At 46.9% G+C, this 17,482-nt stretch overlaps 1 protein-coding gene and 1 long non-coding RNA gene across 3 annotated transcripts in view; one reads left to right on the forward strand and one right to left on the reverse strand.

Annotated features, from left to right (window-relative positions):
- Positions 1-17,482, forward strand: part of LOC148037143 (protein ALUMINUM SENSITIVE 3-like) — a 92,312-nt gene that overhangs the window by 73,622 nt on the left and 1,208 nt on the right. The window lies entirely within an intron of this gene.
- Positions 1-17,482, reverse strand: part of LOC148037144 (uncharacterized) — a 101,714-nt gene that overhangs the window by 72,282 nt on the left and 11,950 nt on the right. The window lies entirely within an intron of this gene.

The following is a 17,482-nucleotide window of genomic DNA, read 5'->3' on the forward strand; positions in this document are numbered from 1 at the left end:
AATACCTGGTGGATGGGTAGAGCCTCTAAACCGACCACTGCAGCACACGACCCTGCCTCGATAATGAATATTGTATCTTGCATCCCGGCCTCATACAGAAGGTGACGGCCCTGGCTGACCGCTTACCAGCAGAAAGCTCCCCAAGAGATACATCCAAGGTTGGGTGCTATGCGGCGAAGGATGCGGCATACTCCTCTCTACACGAGCTGTGCCGTCTCACATGACCAAAGACAGTGCTTTGGGGTTTCCATAGACTGCTGTGTGCAGTGCTTACAAACTCCCTCCTGCATTTGGGCAAGCCAGCTTCCCACTGCGAAGCCTCTATGTGCCACCAACCATAAAAAATACGATACCCTCCTCGGCCTACAGCTATCCCATAGGTGGCGCCAGAAGGTCCGTCGGAATGGCTCCGTGATGCTGTGCTCCGCCCAGTGCCTGCTACGTGACGGCGCCCAATCCATATCCTCCTGCATCAGTATGTGTATGCCAATCCTGGCGGTGGCTTCTTGGCAACCACAGTGGCCGGCCAAAGCCACTCTCCCAGATTCCACTCCAGCTCATCAAGTGGCCTTCCTTCCCAGATCCAAAGACGCCACTCCCTGAGCTCCTACCAAAAGACCAAAGGGTCCAGCTGCCATGTCTTCTCCCGAAGGCCAATCACCCGGATCCTCTTCCATGAAAGGATTGCTATCCCCTCATCCTGCTGCCCTCTATCAAGAGCCAGACGCCTCCTCTCCTGCACGGTGAAAAAGATCCCAGGTGGAGCGCCACCCACTCTTCTTGCCACCTATAGGGGGATGCAGATCATGATGTTGGAAAAAGAGGATAATCGATAAGGTCCCATAGTCTGTCTTGTGATGCTCCACTAGAGCTTCCATCCTGTTAACCATTATCAGTTGGATAGAGAGGACAAGTTGTAAGGCCACACAACCAATCTTGCAATGCTCCACTAGTGTGGGAGCTTCTCGCTCCTCGACTGCCAAGTGTTTCAAGCAAGTGCAATAGCTACCTCTCACATAGTCGTACGTGCTCTCACACCTATGAGTGTAGTGAGCTTACCTCTATGCTCAATTGAGTTGCCTCCTCCCTCAAGCACTCTAGTAGCTCTAGGATCCAAGGTGCAAGCTCAAGCAAGCTCAATCCTCAAGCTCCAAGCTCCATGCTCCATTGCCATGCACATGAGACAAGAGAAGAGAAGAGAAGAAGAAGAACAAAGGAGAAGATGGAAAGCTTCTCCACCATGGTTCCTCACCCTCACACACTCGCACACGAGAGTAGTACGGCCAGTCTCTGCCCACTGTGCTGGGCCCACTCTGTCGCCTCAAAGAAGGTGAATACATTGTCTAGGATGCTTCTATCGTGGACAAAGCCTGTCTGTGTGTCATGGATGATGTTTGGAAGCACGGGGCGTAGTCGCCTACCAATCATCTTTGCCAACGCCTTATAGGCCACTGACAATAAGGTGATCGGTCTCCACTAGGAAAGCTCCAACCCACTTTGGAGAGAAGACTGATAAGGCCTGCCGAAAGACTCCTTGGCATCTGTCCTGAAGTGAAAATCTCCTGAAAGGCCATCAGTAGGGGGTCCTTTACCACTTTCCAGAAGGTAGTGAAGAAAGCCTTAGAGAGGCCATCCTCTCCCGGGCATTTTTGCCCATCCTGTGTATGGAAAGCCTCCTCTAGTTCCTTCTCTGTGAAGGGGGCTAGGAGGGAGCGTTCCATCTCCTCTGTGAGGAGGGACGGGATGCTATCCCAAACTTGCTGTCTACATCGCTGTCCTCTAGCTGAGGCTGTCTCCTGCTGGAAGAGGCGTCTGTAGTAGTCGGTGGCAATCTCCATCACCTCGTCTGGGCTAGAACGGGTCCTCCCATACTGATCTCGGAGGCTGTGTAATTGCTCTCCTGAGGTGCGAGGCTGGTGCACCTGGAAAAACTCCCTGCACATTGTGTCCCTCTTCCGCGCCCAAAAAGCTGCTGAGGTGCGGAAAGAGAACTCTAAGCACTTGTCCTCTAGGCCAACAATGGCTGCTCGCGCGCGCACCTCCTGTGCGTGGAGAGTGGGATCCCCTGGTGCCTCCTACAATAATCTTTGCGTGGCTGCAAGGTCCCGTTGGAGTGCTCTCTCCTCCTCCTAGCTCTGCTGCCTGGCCTGTATGGCTGCCTCTTGGCAGATTCTGCTTGACTCAGCTAGGACCTCTGCAACCTTCTCTGCGATCTGGTCCCTTTTGCCCCACTCTCTGGTCCAAATCTACTCTATCTGTCTCGTCACCTCCTCCCTCCTATAGATCGAGTCAGGGATCCAACAAGATCGTGCATCTAGGGTAGATGCTGGGGGATCTAGTGTCAGGAGAACCGGGCAATGATCGGACAACGTGGTGTCCGCCAACTGCCCAATCTGGCCTCCCCGAGAGCCTCCCCACTCTCCCACATAAAACCTATCCAACCGCTCCAACAGGACTCCACCTAGCCGCCTATATCCCCAAGAGAAGTCCAGCGACCTCTCCCTCCTGTGGAAGACAGGGTCTCTCCAGGCATTGCGTGCTCCTACTGCCAGTAGAAAGACCTCCCATGCCTCCTGCTCCTCCCCGGCCATACCCTAGTAGTTTCTCCCTCTGCTCTACTGGTCCTCCAAAGCCTCCAGGTTATTGAAGTCTCCTCCAACAATCGAGGAGTCCACCTCTGGGAGTCCATTCGTGATCTCCACCCAGAACCTGTTGCATGCCCTAACCTCCATAGGGGCATAGACATTAAGGACTCCAAGGCACGAGTCCCCAATATCCAATCTGATCCATAGAATCCTCCCTGCCACTATTGTCCCATGGTCTTGTACAAAAGCGGTAAGACTCGGACCACTAGAGGTGCATACGCCTCAACTCCTACCGTGGGCACCTATGGCGTGCTCCCAGTGTGTGAGCTGCCTGGGAGTACCTTCCCTACCCGTTGGGCCTGGGTGGGGGTGAGCTTGTGCTCTTGTAGAAGTAAGATGTCGATCCGTCTGACAAGGGCAAGCTATAGCTCCTGCCGAACAATCAACTTCTTGGAACCATGTGCCCCACTGTAGTGGAGGCTATTCACATTCCAGGATGCAAGGTGTAAGCTCATGGGAAAACCTGTGACTGACCGAACAGGCATCTATTCGGTGTGGAGGCTGCTGATGAAGAGGAGAAGCTATGAGGCATGCAAGTATGCTTTGCTGCCGGTTTAGACGGAAAACTCCAATCCCCCATGGTGGCCCTCATCCGGACCATAGGGGTGATAGATGTTCCAGGTGGTACTATCAATGCATCTATCAGCCATGCTGAGAGTTGGGACTCTGTGCATTGGTAGAAACGGGCTGCCTGTGCTAGGGGCCACTCGATCACATCCCTCGGAGCTCTCCACTGTGGAGGGGCTCGAAAGATAATGCTCAAGTGAGGGACCTCAGCACCAGCCCACCAGTTAATATCCATCATGCAACCAGGCCACTGCTGTGCAAACAATGCTAGTCCTTCTTCTTCCATCCACTGGGAGGTGTGGTCCGCCACCTGACTCTTCAACTCTTCCTCTATCTGTGTCGTTGTCCACTCCCTTGAGTGAGAGGACTGAAGAAAAAAGGCGTAGTTTGGTCCATCCGGTGGTGCTAGTAGATGGACCTTGTCCTTGCCTCTCCTTGACTTACGAACCACGAAGACCCCCACCTCTAGAGGTAGTGGGAACTCTCCGCACTCCACAACTCTCAAGTAGGACCATGGGCCACTGCGGAAGAACTCCTGTGGCAACAGGTGTGCCTGTCTCGGGAAAGTGTGACAAGTGGCAGGAGTGGATGAGCTGGAGGCTGTATGGGAGGGGGAAGACTGTTGGTGCGAGGAGGATGTAGGCATGTGTGGCTAATCACCTCCTGTGGGAGGAGGGGGGGTGGATCTGCGGGGGATCACCTGAATTAGGTGCGGATCAGGGGGGGTGGTGGGGGGGAGGATGATCGAGGGATGGTGGGATGGACGGAGGTACATGGCGGGTGTGGGGGGGGACTGGTGGCCCTAGAAATGGGGGGCTGTGGGCCAAGGTCAGTGAGGGGGGGGGGGGTATGGGATGTGGGGGGAGGTGAGTGTGGGGGTTGTGGGAACTCAGGAGAGGTAGTCTGTGGTGCGGGTGGTGGATGTGGGGGACTGTGGTCTTGCCAGGTGGGGTGGTCTGTGGAGTGCTCTGCCGAGGGGGCGTCGCTCGCCCACTTGCTCCCTGCTGCCGAGGCTGTGTCTGAGACGCTGGCTGTGGCCCCCCCTGCCGTCTCCCTCTCTGTCATCTCTAGACCCGTGTGAAGCCGTCAGCGTCCATCTGCGAGCCTGTCGGCGGAGCCATCTTGGCTCCAAAATGCATGCAAACTATTGCCTGATGCCCAAAGTCGTGGCAGCGTACACACTACCCTGGCTGCCCCGTCACAATGACCTGCTGCCTGAAGGAGTGCCCGCCTGCCTCAATCTCTAGGAACTGTGGGATATTCTTGACCTCTTTCACTGCCACCCGTACCTTTGGGACTCCTGCAGCTGTCATTGCATCTGCGAAGGACGCGGGAAGGATAGTGCCGAAGAGCTGTCCAAAGTCTTCCACCAATTGGCGATACTCTATCGCCAGGCCGGGGAAAAGAAGGGTGACCAGGTGCCGAAGAAACCTGTTGTGGAGTGCAAATGCCTCCACAGTAAAGCCACTGTACCAAGGGACCATGTATGTGACCCCCTTCGTGGATGCATATGGTGAAATGGCAAGAAACTTGCGAGCTGTGTCTACCGAACTAAGCCTGACCATGAAAATCCCTTGGCCCATTAGGACCGTCTCCACGATCTGCACTGTGCCGATGCGCGTGGAGTGAAGCCAGTCCCGAAGCTAGGCCCTATATGGGGAATGTCCTACTACCTGACCATAAATCGCTGTTTCCTTTAGCTCGAGCTCCTTTGCTCGGACGGCTAAGAGCTGCTCCTTAGAGAGGACGATACGCAAGGTGTTTGACTGGGGGGCACTCTCTGAGTGTGCCGGCGTCTGACCAGAGGTTTCCATTGTGTGACCCTTCTGAGAAAACTACCAATCACGTCGCGGTGCTACCTGAGGGGAAGAGTTGCTGCAGGAGAGGGAGCAACTGGAGGGGGGGGGGGGGGGGGGGGGGGGGGGGTTTTGGACCCTGCGGACTGAACCAAGGTCACGGACGAAGGCAGCGCATCGGGGGGTGGGGGGGCGGGGAATGGCGGGTCGCGGACGGAGATTGGGTGGCCGAGTCCGTTGTAGCGGTGGAATGGCGGGGGTGGAATGGCAGGTCGCGGGCGGAAACTGGGCGGCTGAGTCCGTTGGGGGCGGGGGGAAGGATGGATAGGTGGGGCGGGCTGTCGCGAGCCATCGGGGCGGGCTATCGCGAGCCGATGGGGGGCGCACTATCGTTGTGGGGGGGGGGGGGGGGGGCGAACTTTCGTAGCGGGCGCTTGTGATGGTGCGACCGATTTGGGCGGGCGTGAACAGATGTGACGGGGGGGGGGGGGGGGGGCAGCTTGCGACGTGATGGGTGTGAGCTCCAGAACATGGAGCATAGATGCCTAATCAAGCATGACCCATAGTACCCTTTGAGAAGTGGATTGTACTTGTTATAGATCCTAAAACACAGCAGCAGCAGTCCACCAGTTGTGGTGATGTTGTGGGCATTAGTAGAGGGAGATAAAATCGGGCCTTCAGGCAACAGGATCTTGTACGAGGTTCCAGGCAGCAAAAATACAGGTATATAGGCCAAATGACAGCTCCATGGGCAATAGGTGATGCCAAGATGATGAGGAGAGCAGGCTGGCATCCTGGTAGAAGAAAATGCAGGCTGTGGGAGCAGAAAACACAGTACACAACAGTTGTAATGATGTAGCAGCAGCTGGTGAAGATGGCAGATAGCTGGGTGATTGCATTGGAGGTTGATGAAGCTATGGCAGGCTGGTGAAAGCAAAACGCAGCCAGCAGCAGGTGGGTGAAACCTCTTGATAGCTGCTGATGACCTCTTGGAAGGGGTGGTAGCATGTGGGATGTTATCATTGGATGGTGCAGTAGGGCGACTGCTCTTGGAAGGGGCGGTGGACATCTGGACAGGTTGGTGAATGAAGGCTAGTTGGCTAACATTGATGATTGGAAGAGGCAAGAGTGTGGAACAATAAAGGATGAAAGTGGGATGCCCACAATGTGCTCTTTTATAGAGGATTTTTGGGTATTTGTTCTACTACCAAAAAATAGGTATTTTCATTTTATGTAAATGTTTGTTTAATGCAACTTGGCACTATCTTAAGGAGAATAAATTAGGCATTAATACATGTAAATTTGAGACCAATGTATGCCTTTGCTTTAGTGGCTCAACAACCCCCTCCCAGGCCCAAAAAAGGGTCCCATGATGGAGAGAAAGTCGCTTCGCCACCCTCTTTTTTACCACAAGGTCCCATCCCAAAACACCAAGATATCAAACCAAAGTTGCTTCAATGGGTTGCCCAAGGGAGGCGATGGATATCTTCTTTAGACTAGGCCAAGTTAATGTGTCTTAGAAATTCTTTTTCTTTTCTTGTAAGGCACTATACAAACAAAAAGACTTAAAGACTATCCCCAATAAAGAACCATATATCTAGCAAGGGTATAAGTGTAGAGGTGTAGAAGAGGCACATGATGAGGTAGACATGTAATGTGTAGGGACCGATTAGGCACGGAGATCAAGGCAAAGAGTCGTTACTTGCTGTGAGAGACAAAGAGAGTGCGAGAGAGCAGAGTAGAGAGTGAGCCCGTTTGTATTGGTACAATGATGAGTGTACCTTTAGGTTTTTAGATAGATGTATATATATGAAAGTACAATGTGCTAAGGGTGTGTTCACACCCGTGCACATATAAAAGGCACGATGGCCCTTTATTCCCAACAACCTCCCACCTAAAGGCAATGTGCCTTAAGAGGAGAAAAGAATTAGCTATGCCTAGGTAGGTACAAAACTGAAATAAATATATCTATCCAACTCCCATCATCTGTCTCGGCAATAGGCCAACTGCTCTGCTGGAAGACCTAATCTGTATGCACTTTGACAAGCTCAATGCTCTTGCTGTCAAGTACATCTCTAATGAAGTGGTACTTCACCTGTATGTGCTTTGTCTTTGCATGAAAGACAGGATTCCGTGCTAGCATGATAGCACTCTAACTATCACAATGGAGAATAGGTAACTCTGAGATGCCAAGCTCTCCCACCAGACATGAAAGCCATAAAGCCTCCTTACATGCCTTAGTGGCAGCCATATACTCTGCCTCTGTAGTAGACAATGCAACACACTTTTGTAGCCTGGAGATCCAAGAGATTGCTCCTCCTGTGAAAGTAAACACATACCCAGAAGTGGACTTCCTGCAGTTTGCATGACCAGCATAGTCTGCATCCGTAAAGCCAATAACAGATGCCTTTTGCTTTCCAAAGCAGATGCACAACTTCTTTGTGCCTTTGAGGTATCTCATAATACATTTCACTGCATCCTAATGCTTCTTGCCAGGGGTTGCTATGTATCTGCTAACCACTCTCATTGCAAAGGCAATGTCAGGACGTGTAGCAACCATAGCATACATCAAACTGCCAACAGCTGAAGCATATGGTATCTTGGCCATTTCAGCCTTCTCATCATCAGATGTAGGACTGTCCTCTGCACTGAGTCTCACATATGGAGGCGATGGAACCCCAATTGTTTTCCCCTCCTCCATATCGAAACGCTGCAAAACCTTGGAGATATACTCCTGCTGAGATAGATAGAGTAAGCCTTTTGATCTATCTCTGAGTATTCGCATGCCAAGAATGTAATTTGCATCACCAAGATCCTTCATGTCAAAGCTGCCATGAAGACTTTGCTTTAGTGAATCCAAGGCATGAGTATCCCTGCTAGCATGTCATCAACATACAAAACCAAGATAATCAGGCTGCCATCTGCTGCCTTCTTGGTGTACAAGCAGTGATCCACTTGACTTCTATGAAAACATTGGGACTGCATGAATGTATCAAACTTATGATACCATTCGCTTGGTGCTTGTTTCGGCCCATACAAACTCCTTTTGAGTTTACATACCATCTTTTCTTTCCCTTATTCAACAAACCCTTTAGGCTGCTGCATATAGATGTCTTCATGCAGATCACCATGTAAAAACACAGTCTTTACATCCATTTGTATGAGCTCCATATCCTCAACTGCAACCAAGCCCAAAATGGTTCTCAATGTAGTCATCTTGACTACAGGAGAGAAAATCTCATCAAAGTCAATTCCATGCTCCTACTTGTACTCTTTTGCAACCAATCTTGCTTTGTACTTTGGTGAGGAACCAGAAGTGACCTTCATCTTGTAAACCCATTTGCATGAAAGGGTTTTCTGCCCTTTAGGCAACTGCACCAAGTCCCAAGTGCCATTTTTTTCAAGATCTTCCATCTCTGAAAACATGGCTTTATACAATTTCTTGCTGTCCCGTCTGTCCATTGCTTCCTTGAAGCAAGACGGTTCACCACAGTCTGTCAACATGACATAATCAGCCACATTGTTTGCACCAAGAACAAATCTATCAGGTTGTCTAGTAGCTCTAGACGATCTCCTAACCCAATGGTCATTGTTTGCTGGCTGTTCCTGCAAATTTCCATTTAGAGCATGCTATCCTGGCATTTCAGCCTGCAAATCAGCATTAACAACTTGATGTCCTGGCTGTTCTTGCACATGTAATGGCTCATTTTCATGGGCAATAGCTGGCCGATCATTTCCAGTATCATTTCTTGCATTCACACGTTCATTTACAGTAGGTATTTGCTGCTGTACAACGGGCACATTTTGCTGTCCAAAAGGTATTTCTTCCCGGAATACAACCCTACGGACCTCAGTCTTTTCGGGCTGTTTGTGCATGCGATCTTCCCGGAAGATAACGTCATTGCTGCGTGCTACTTTCCTTTTCTCGGGATCCCACAATTTATAACCCATTCCACCCTCGTCACCATATCCTAGAAAAATGCATTTATAGAACTTTGGCTCAAGTTTGCTGCGTTTTTCTTTACGAATGTGCACAAAAGCCTCGCAGTCAAACACTTTCAGATGAGCATATGAAGGTGGCTTTCCCGACCACGCTTCTTGGGGAACTCTCCTCCCCAAAGACCTGTTTGGTGGCCGATTAATCAAGTGAATGGTTGTCATAACAGCCTCTGCCCAAAAACCATGGGGTAATGTAGCATGAGACAGCATCGTATGGACCTTATCCTATATGGTCTGGTTCATACGCTTTGCAACTCCATTTTGGGGCGGATTATGAGGGGCAGTGAGCTCTCTCTTTATCCCTTTGCTGTCACAAAATGCCTGAAAGGCCTTGGACACATACTCCCCACCATTGTCAGAGTGAAGACACTTAAGTGTCTTATCTGTCTGATTTTCAGCCAATGTCAAGAATTTTTTAAATTTGTCAAGCACTTCATCCTTGGTACGAATAGGGTAAACCCATACTTTCCGTGTAGCATCATCGACAAAGGTGACAAAATATTTCTTTTCCCCTAAAGATAATCCTGGCATTTGACATACATCTAAAAATGTACTAACTCTAGAGGAGATGATTTCAAAGAAAGAGACTTTTTATGTGACGTCTGTGCATGTTTGCCATAAATGCAATGATCACAATGCTCAAAATCAGCATAACAAAGACAAGGCAAGTAACCCAAACGAGAAAGCACTTTCATTCCTGTTTGACTCATGTGTCCCAACCGGCCATGCCACAAAGAAATACTTGGCTGCTCGGTCACGACAACAACATGGTTACGCACACTAGATGCATGAAGTGGATACAAAGTATCACTCTTGCAATCTCTGGCAATAACCCTAGATCCCTTACAAATCTTCCATTTTCCATCACCAAAGGTGGTATGAAAACCATCATCATCTAGTTGCCCTGTGCTAATCAAGCTCTTCTTAAGTTGAGGTACATGCCGTACATACTGAAGTGTAAAGACAGAGCCATACTGAAACTGTAACTACACACTACCAATATCTGCAATCTCATATGCATAGTTGTCCCCGAGATGGACAACACCATGTCGACCCCTTGTATAGGTGGAAAACCACTCACGATGAGGGATGACATGAAAGGAAGCACTTGAATCAAGAATCCAGGTATGCATGTCATCATCTGTATCTGCAAGTAAAGTATGTGTACCAAAGTGTGAAGAGACAAAGAGTACATCACTACTACTATCACTGTCATGAGTGACTACATTCACCTCTTTAATTTTTACATTGCTCTTCTTAGGCTGACTGTCTTTCTTCTCTTCCTTGCTATCATCTGTCTTTGTCTTTTTCTTTCTCTTTCTTCCATTTGTAGCAGTCATGTTTAAAGTGACCCTTCTTGCCACAATGATGGCATTCAACATCTTTGCCACGTGATTTACTACATCCCTTGCCATCATATTTGCCCTTTTGCTGTGATCTGCCCCTAGTATGCAAAGCACTGGAAGACTTACTGGATGCATTGTTTTGCCAATTCATCTCTTCCATAAGTAGAGCACTCTCTACATCAGCATACAAAAGGATCACATTAGAATTGCTCATAGCAGTCCTGAATGTATCCCAACTCTCTAGCAGAGTGCAAAGCAAGAAAGTAGCCTTAAATTCCTCATCAATCATGGACTTCAAGGCAACCAGCTGGCTGAAAATGGAGTTAAACTCACTCAAGTGAGTAGACATTGCTGTACATTCTTTCATACACAAATCCATAAGCTTTTTCAGCCAATACACTTTGCTTGCAGCACTCTTTTATGCATACAGTTCTTCCAGTCTAGTCCATATAGCATATGCAGAATCCAAACCTTCAATGTTGAAGACCAAGGCATCAGAAATCGATAGCTCTATGGTTGAGCGTGCAAGCTCATTCAACTCATCCCAATCATCCTGATCCATGTCCGCAGGCTTTGCCCCTTTGGTTTTGATCGGCTTTGCCTGCTTCTTTTGTAACAGGATATTTTAGCACTGTTTTTGCCACACTGCAAAATTATGTGCGCCTTCAATCTTCTTTATGTGCATCAAATTACTGCTGTCATTGCTGCCAGCCATGATTTTCAGCCAAAATGTGACAAAAAAACAGCAAATGCAGGCCCAAACTGTCACCCAAGTGACCAAGATACAAACAAGTACCAATCAGCAATAAATGACCACACAGAAGTACAGATTTTAGATGTGTAATTAGGTTTTCAAAAGCACTAAACCAATGCTACATCATTATCCAACTGATTACAGCTGCTCCAAGGGCATGTGCATCACATTACATGAGAAATCCCAAAATTTCAGTTGCAATTTCTGTTGTACATGTACCCACGGACATAAAATTTGACACGAATGGTCAAAAGCCCCAAATTTTTGTGCTCAAAGCATTAAACACACATCTGTATTTCCTCTGTCATACATAGGACTGTCCAATTTTGCCAAAATAAAGCAATTTGAGCAAAACCCCCAAATTTTACCAAGTGTTGATGTCCAAATTGTGCGAAATTCAACCTGCATGTACATAAAATAACCAAATGTTGCAGAAATTTTGCCCAAATTGCAAAAGCCCCAAATTGCATGGGGTCCAATGTGCCTCAATCTCGAGAAATTGAGTTAATTTCAGCCCAATTTGCGCATGTACATTAAAAGCCCCAAATGTCGGGGACAAAATGTCACAAATTTCTGCAATTTCTGAGACAAATATCACTGTTGCATCTTGCTCACACCAAATCTGGACAAATCCCCAAATTTTCCAAGTCTTGCGTGCACTAATTTCAATGAAATTAAAAGAATTTCACTAAAATGTGAAAAGCCCCAAAATTCCTGGGCAAATGTGCACCGACTTTGCAATTTCTGAGTCAGATTGTCCAATTCTCTGTTGAGATCCTCAGATTCGAGAAAAGCCCCAAATTTGTGAGCCGATTTTGCACAGATTTGAGATTTTGTGCTTGAGCGCGCGAAACCCCGTCAGTCAGGCACCGTGAGCCCCGCTGCCGGTTCCGTCCTTGTTGGTTGCGATCGTTGCCCGTGCAGCCCGGTACCCTGTCCCTGTTTCGTGCGAGCCTGCCTTCATGTCACGTAGCAACAGCCTCCTCGTTTGGCAGCGCTGCAGTCGTCAGCTCATCTGCAGTGTCACCTGGTGTTCGTCAGCGCTGCAGCCTGTTGCACGCCTGGTCCACGCCTGCTGCAGTCGACTGCTACTGCCTGCAGCTCACACCTGTGACTCTTCTGCTCGCCTTTGAGCTCTCGTCACCACGCTGGTCTTCTGCCTCAGCCTGGCGATCGTCTGCAGCACCTTGCGCTCTGATATCAGTTTGTAGGGACCGATTAGGCACGGAGATCAAGGTAGAGAGTCGTTACTTGCTGTGAGAGACAGAGAGAGTGCGAGAGAGCAGAGTAGAGAGTGAGCCCATTTCTATTGGTACAATGACAAGTGTACCTTTAGGTTTATATATATATATATATATATATATATATATATATATATATATATATAAGTACAATGTGCTAAGGGTGTGTTCACACCCATGCACATATAAAAGGCACGATGGCCCTTTATTCCCAACATAATGATGAGGCTAAGCTACCATGGATTTGCCAATGTAATTGCTATGGATATGGTGAATTGAAGTTGACCACTCTTTGATGAGATAAAAGGGAAGTATGCTTACACAATGCAAGGGTTTTCACCTTGGAGGGATTCTTAGTCATAATGTTTCATTCTTCTTTCTAAGGGCCATATTTCACATAAACACAATGCCAATGCAAGGGAGGTGCAAGGATTAGTGCATGGTGTCATGCAAAACAATATGAAATGCAAAATATAGTGGTGCGACTTAAGTAATGCCCTCATGGGGGAATAGTTTACTTGCCCATGCACCCTTTTACAAGTATCATCATCAAGATGCAAATGGACACTATTAATATACATAAGAACATGAAGATAGAGGCCAACATCTTGTAAGCACCAAGAGAATAAGCCACCCCCTCTCACCATCGGATAGTGGAAAGCTATGGGGCCCCCTCTTCCCATCATGCTGATGTTGAAGGGGAGGGTGGAATGAAACCAATCTAATGTCAAAGATGCTGAACTATTGGTTGGTTGACTGCGTTTGTCAGAATGACGGCATAGTTCTCAGAGACTCCAACATGCTTCATCTTGTTGGTGAAAGTGGGGTTGCCCACAAGCATGATGGCACTCTGGCTGTTACAATATAGTAGTGTAGGAGCCTCACATGGGAATCACAGCTTCATCAATAAACTCGAGTAGATGAACTTTGTGGTACCATCATACAAAGGCTGGTATTCAGCCTTGGCTTAAATTGCAGCTTAGTCTCTTGTTTTTTGGCTTGACCAAGAAAGACAGGCCACAAGCATAAATAGCATGAATATAGCTTAACACATGCATACATTATTTCTAGTGAGATTGCTTTGGAGCATTGAAATATTGGCGAAGAATAGAAATTGGATATGTCAGGTTGGGGCAAGTGTGATGAGCCACAATAGTTTCCTTGCTATTGGGTGAGTTATGGTTATTGAGTGGAGGAGCATTTGAGTCCTTAGTTGGCTTTGCAATGGGATCTGATAGAGTAGCTACAGGCCATGTACCATGTGGGAAAATTGATCCACTAACTAAAGAGCGTACTTTTTTTGTGACACAAAAGTAGGCATATAATGCTGCACAACCCATAGCTACCAAGAATTGGGAAACAAGAATTGGAGCAGGGAATGGCATAGGAATGAGAAGGCCCATTCCAGGAATGGGAAGGAAATAAGACATGAAAACATAGATGAAATTAGAATTTTTTTATAATGCTAAGGCAAACACTCCACAAAATTAAGGACTCTCTAAAAATACAACTTCAAGGTTCATATTACACTAGTAAAAACAAAATGAACAGTGGACTTTGTATTAAGACTAATTGATGCTGCAAAATGAGTACACATCACATAAAAAAGAGCTGAATAAAGTAAGGTTTAAGCCATGCATGCAAGAAAAGTCTGAAATATGTATGAAAAATGGGCCAAAGCCAAAAAAAATGGTCAATATCAAGACTCCAAGCTTAAGACTGCACATGTGTGAGAGAAGGAAAAAAGAAAGAAAGAAATATGAATGTCTACATAAGGCCAGTGTGGTCTGTGGGACAATCCAGAGTACATCCAAGTCTTATTTCATCTCATCATTAAAGTGGAGATAATAGTAAAATAAGTGGTCTATGTGACAATGCTGAAAATAAGTGTACAATGAGACAATGCTAGAGTAGAAGCATGTCTAGGGTCATCTCATTGCTAGAATGAAAAAGAAGTCTGAATTTGGCACTATTATTTAAGGAACTATGGTGAAGACTATAGTCTGTAGTTGATCTCAAAATCTATGAATGATGTCAGCTATGATGTGGTCCCTAACAACTCGATGTATATTCTTGGTGGTGCGTCTCCAATGTCTCATAATGATGGCTCTGATCCAACTATGGTGCGACCTCCTGGGTTGGTCTAATGTGACTCTACGGCGTGGAATGGAGGGGGGTGTCTAGTGGGGTGGCTCTATTTTCATTGGGCTAATAGTATGTGCAAGGTTTGATCTGTGGAAAAAGTCAGTCAATGCTCTCTGTATAGGCCCTCTGGGTGAATTGACCTCCTATCTTGTAGTAGTGTTGTGCGGCGTCTCTATAGCTCCAAGAGGAAGAGACCTAGGCATCTCTGGTCCTCATACTCTATAACAGGTCTAAATCCATCATGAAAGAGACAGCAGTACCGTACTCGTATGTCATAGTATATTGTACATTTGCATATGTAGTGCTCCTTTGTCTTAGGCTCTCGTTCATAGAGCTGGCAAATCCTATCCTCTATTGGGGTATTTGTCTATTTTCCTACCCCCATTTTTAGCCTATGAGAGGAGGTGAAAATTTGTTTGATAGCAGCCCGTATGCCATGGGAGAGATCTGTGTCTGTACACTGGCTGTATAGTGAATCCATCATTAGAGAGGCGCATGAATTGACTCTAGTGGAACTCCATCTCAATCCTAGAAGTGGTGGGTGGGTCCATGTCCTCTCTATCTCAGTCCTCAGGATATCAACTCTGATCGCTTGGTTCAGCTCTAATGGGCTGTGATTAATTTCATTCTTTTGAGCATATACATTTGTTAGGTGTGTTCATTGTACATACTATGTATTTTGTTAGCCAGTGTTCCTAGTTATGGTGCTAGATCACAAATCCTCATATCCAGTGGTATTTATGCATGTTGCAATGGCACATGTTAGAGAGCAGGTTATTGCTGTATTGCCAATGAAACCCAACCTATACATATGACATGACAGCGGACACAAGCTGTCCAAGCACTAATGTCCCATATCATTAGCCCACACCATTTGGATAGATGGATGAGATTGTCAAGGTATGTTCACACTGCAAGACCCCTTCACTGCTGTAGCCTTTAGGGTGTGTTCACACCTAGTCACCTAGTGGTTATTGGCCAATATTGTGGCTGCCCATCCAAGTGTCCAAGGATGTGACACTTGCACCCATCAACGAAACCATTCATCATCTCTCTCCTTCGTTTGCAGTGAGAACTTATAGGAAAAGGCATACGAAGCAGTCAATACTTGCTACGAGGCTGAGTTCATGCAGCTACATAGATGATGGAGGTTTAGGTGCTTTTCATGTTCAAACCAGTGGAGCAGCAGGTCATTCTAGCCCTGTGAGAGTCCAGGTTAGCACTTAACTCACCTAGTTGAGGATATTTCTGCATTGTATCTTTGATTCATTTTGTAAGAGTGTAAGCTAGCATGCTTAGCTTGCCTAGTTGATGATGTTCATGCATTGTGTCGTTAAGGTGGAAACAAGTCTCAAAGTGTGTACCTTTGTTTATCTATTACTGTATATACAAATTTTTAGCCTTTTTTCCAAGAAAGTGGGCATCTATAGGAGGGTGGTATGCTGGCTTTGGATAGAGGGTAGTAGGGCCTAGCTTTCTAAACCTCCCTTGGAGGAGCATCCATATTTTAGGACCCTAGGGGAATTTGTGGAAGCTTGACCTGGGCTGGACACTCGAGAGTGGTGATTGTGGATTTGGGAGGGACGAGCCTTGGAGGAGTTGGATTGGGCCAGAGTGAGTAGTGCTAACTTGCTTCTTCAGCTTCACAGATGGCAGTTAACTTCTTTATGTACATAGATCTGATTAGCAGAGATATACCGATGCAGGATGATATGGACTGCCCCCAGCAGTGGTTGACATGGGCAGAGAAGCATCAGGGACCCCTTCAGATGCACATTTTGGAGACACCTATGGGGTAGCCAGCAGTTGAGGAGCGTTTGACACATTCTTTGGCTGGTGGCTCATGGAGGTCTAGCAATAGGTATCTGGTTGGTTCAAATGCAACAAGATGGGGTTTGATAGTGTTTCTTGCACCAACACTTGGAGACCCCAAAGCACTATTGTGGTCATGTGAGGCAACGCAGTTGTTAGAGATGCCACTTATTCAATGAGGCGGTGATGCGTGACATGATCTTCATCATCAAGGCTGGATCTTGTGCAGTGGTGGGCTTGGAGGCATTTCCCAATCTTGACGAGTTTTGGAGCCTTCAACATTGCGATTGGAGGTGTAGGAACTTATTGGGAGCCTTATCGGGTGAAGGGCTGCTATCATTTGACATTCAACAGAGAGAGCATTCCGTATATGACACACGAGCAGAGATCTGGTCATCTCTGAGGTCATTGGGAATAGCTCCAGGGGGACTCTCATCATCGATAGGAGCTTCAATAGCTGTTTCGTCATACTTGGGTTTACCACACCATCTTTACCACAGCATCTTTTCCACATAGGATGGTAACCTATGGTGGTCTTACACACCCCTACTATGTCTTCTTTCCCTTATTCCCCCCAAACCGCCCTGAGAGGCCTTGTACCCTTTTGAGTTGGTTTGCATTCTGCTCTAGTAGCTAGACTGTCGAGCACTCGTACGTCATTGTAGTTCTGCTTCTGAGTAATATAATCCAGCACGCTTTATTTTGCAAGGAAAAAAGGAGGTGTACATCTCTCAACATTGGACCTTGGGCCTAGAAGCACTGATGATTTTAGGTCACATGATTGATGAGTTTCATGTACTCATTTCATTAAGTTACATTTTCCTTTCTTCTCTTCCTTTCTTTTGCTGTATTCAACAGCTCAATAATTTGGGTCACATGATTGAGGAGTTTAATACTCATTTTGTTAAGTTACATGCATTTTATATCTTTTCATCCTTTCTTTTTCTGTATTCAAAAGCTTCCTATCTGGGCTATTAAATTTACTGGTGTTTGGGTGTTGAACACATTCTGATGTGATCATCTTTAAGATGGGCCTTTGAGGTCTGAGCTGACACGCTTAACTGATTCTTCTCATGTAGACAGACAGTTGAATTCATATTTATGATGAATAAAATAGACTTTTGAAATATATTGAAAATCACATCAAAACTTGTGGGTGGAAAATTCACAGTAAAAC

Source organism: Lygodium microphyllum, chromosome 4, assembly GCF_053477565.2.
Source record: "Lygodium microphyllum isolate KBCC chromosome 4, Lygodium_microphyllum_v1.1.10, whole genome shotgun sequence".
NCBI classification, from domain to species: Eukaryota; Viridiplantae; Streptophyta; class Polypodiopsida; order Schizaeales; family Lygodiaceae; genus Lygodium; species Lygodium microphyllum.